General features: G+C 31.0%; 1 long non-coding RNA gene across 1 annotated transcript; it reads left to right on the forward strand.

Annotated features, from left to right (window-relative positions):
- The first annotated feature begins 1254 nt into the window (after positions 1 to 1254).
- LOC133780690 (uncharacterized) lies at positions 1255 to 3146 on the forward strand. Its single transcript, XR_009869516.1, has 3 exons — positions 1255 to 1433; positions 1541 to 1598; positions 3077 to 3146. It is a non-coding gene; the product is annotated as an uncharacterized LOC133780690 (long non-coding RNA).
- The last annotated feature ends 206 nt before the right edge of the window (positions 3147 to 3352 follow it).

Consider the following 3352-nt stretch of genomic DNA (forward strand, 5'->3'; position numbering starts at 1 on the left):
AACTCAATCTCTCGATTAGGTGCTAATCATGGTAGATCCTCAGGAAATACATCCAAAAAGTCACGCACTACACTCGTTTCTTTTCATCCTTACCCTAATGCCTTAGTAGTATAGATCATGTTTGCCAAAGATCTCGTGCATCCTTTTTGTAGCATCTTTCCAACTTCTAAAGTTGAAATGATCAAAATTTGGGGACCAATCGTTGCTCCCAAAAACACATATGGCTCATCTCCTTCTTGGTTGAACATCACCATATTTTTCTTTCTGTCAATCGTCACACCATACTTGCCCAACCAATCCATACAAAGAATGACTTCAAATTCTAACATCATAAGTTCAACTAAGTCCACATAACGTTCCCCATCGTCTACCCTTAAAGGCAAAGCTCTAATCCACCTCCTAGATATTACCACTTCCCTTATTGGTAACATGTTCTGAATTCCCACCACATATAATTCACAAGGTCTATTAAACTTATCCATTATTCCATCAACGACAACAAAAGAATGAGTTACAATTTATTCCAGCGATAGACATCTGACTTGAGACTGCAACACCTCGCGTTTTGGGCACCTACTAGTATCTATAACAGAGTTATGATATATATATATATATATGAATATTAGTTTGAGTAATATTATATGCTTGAGAAAAAAATTATGTTGTTATTGTTAGTCAAAGTGAAATGTGCGATTTTGTGACAAACCGAGCATTTTGGTCTCGGACCGCAATGGAAACCCTAATAGGGTAAATTCTCAAATAGAATATAATTGAAGAAGTATAATTATGGAAAAATATCATTGGGCATAAAAGTATTCAATTATTTTATTTTAAGATCTAAAAAGTTCAACTTTTGTGTGAAAAATCTCTAAAAATGCAGCTTTGTGAAAAATAGTTATTTATCCAAAAATGGAATTTTAGCTTATTAAATTTCATGAATTGTAAATATAGGAGTGTGACCAATTAAATGAAATGGTAAGATACATTTAATTTAAATACCCTCAGTTAAGAATTCAATTTGGTGAAGTAAGAAAAAATTGACCACTTGGTAATTACTTTTTATGTATATGATTAAGTGGGAGATTAGTAAATTAATTAGGATTAATTAAGAAAATTTGGGATTAATTAAGGGCTAAGTGGGGTGACAGCCTAGGAGGGCATAATGGGCATATGGAACATCTATAGAGTTGATATAAATAAGAAAAAGTCAGCAAAGTCTTCATTTGTTACAAAACATTCTCTTTCAAAAATTCAAGTCATTCATTTCTCTCTAGAGGTGGCCAAACCCTCCCATTCTTTCTCTCTAAAAGTTTTTCTAATTTTTCCACACAACTCTCTCAATCTCTCATCTCTACTCTTTTCTAAATACTGTCCTGCTTCCCTTTGTTAGTTTTAGAAGTTAGAAGAAGCTCCAAAGGAGAAAAATTCAAGAGGTAAAGTCATAACCACTTGTTTGTTTGTTAGTTCTTTTCTTTAGTTTTTCCATTTGTTGTTTTGTATTAAACTGATTATTGGGGTTTTGGAGAGTGTAAAAATGAAGGTTTGAGGCTTGATCAAATGATAGAGGTGTTAGAGACAACTCAAAGAGTCTACAAGAGGTATATGGTCACATTAGATGTATTTAATTATGCTGAATTTTTGTATAATCTACCTTCAATGTATTTTTATGTGTTTAAATTCATTATTGAGACTATAATATTGTATAAGTGGAATCCAACATTCCATAGGTTTTGTGTGAATTTATGTGAAAAAGTTAAGTCTTCACTTCCAAAGGGTCAAGCAAAAATTATACAAACTTGTTTCTAAATTTTCTTAGTTTCAATGTGTGGTTTAGGAAGAGTAGATATTCACAGTGTGTAGAAGCGTTCAAAAACGTTTTAAAATGACCAAGTTATAATTTTTACAAAATTGTTGTGCAATCTCGAAAAATTGTTTTTAGAAACTGTACAGACAGTTGACTTTGGACAGTGAGTTCTATAAGTAAATTAATATATTTTTGGCTAATTTTCGGACTGAACACTCTACTGAAAAGGCTAGGAGATATAATTTTTCAAAGTTAAGTAAAAATTCAGGATTTTCAAAATAGCTCTCTAGATAGCCATATTTATGAACGTTTTTCACTAAGTAAAACATTATCCTTTTGGCCTAATTTTTTGTATGGACAATCTTTACATACCCTAATATGGACCTAAGATATTTCAGACCTAAATAATTAACCAATTGGATTTTATAATCTCTCAAAGTTTAAGAAAAATGTTAAAACTTCCCTGGAGTGTTTTAAAAGGTTGTCATTGAAAAATAGTTGTTACTATGTAAAAATGATTATTTTTGTATAAAATTTGGCAAGGGACTTTTTTGTATAGCCAAGATTGATTCTGCAAAGTTTGGAAAGTTTTAGAGTAATGATTTTTCAAATATAACTTTCTAAAGTTGGCATGTTAGAAATTAAAATGGACAATTTTCATACTTAGTAGAAAAATGGGAATGTTTATAAAATTTTAGATTTTCAATCTACTTTAGTCTTAGTTATTATGGGCATACGTTAAGTACACTAAATAATTATTGGGGTTAATTTAGATATTAAAAATTAATAATTTAATTAAATAATTAATTTTGTTTAAAGAAAATACAATGGGTCCAAAGCCCTAATTTTTAAGAAAATGGAATGAGTTACCTTTTTAAAATAAAATCAACTTTCTCCTAATTTTTCTTAAAAACAAACTAAAATTAACATAGTTTATCAAAGTTTAAAATTTAATGTTTTTACCAAAAAATTATAGATTCTTGTTAATTTATCAAAGAAAGGGTAAAATTGGTAAATGTAAAGTTATTATAAGATATATTTTTTTGGGTAGCTCCGATAGAGGAAACAGAGTGAGAAATTTGTATAAAAGCCAACTTTTAAATAATTAACCCATTATGGGAATTTTTTCGGCAACCTTGAGTGTCATTTTATGGCTTAAAGAAGTTTGAGGACGATAATTCCCTTAGTGGGTATTCAATATATGACCTCAATGCCCAATGTAGATTAATCTACTATAAATGCCATAATTAATTTGAGTATATTGTATGCTAGTTATAGTATTAGCTAACGAGACGGGGCGGTCCGTGGGAGGATTGCACGCACGTAGCAAGGACAACCTGTAAGTCAGTATGCGATTTACATGCCTACAACATGAATTAACTAGTTTATTGCTTGCTAGAAGTAGGTCTTATATGCTAGTGAGAGAGGGCTCATTCAGAGACAATGACTAAGGGGTGCTTACGCTCCACATGAGATATTATTTATTTGTGGTCTGGGTCACGCCTAGGACCTTTGAGTTAAGTATACCGGTAAATCTTAGGAGTTTGT

Source organism: Humulus lupulus, chromosome 5, assembly GCF_963169125.1.
Source record: "Humulus lupulus chromosome 5, drHumLupu1.1, whole genome shotgun sequence".
NCBI lineage: Eukaryota > Viridiplantae > Streptophyta > Magnoliopsida > Rosales > Cannabaceae > Humulus > Humulus lupulus.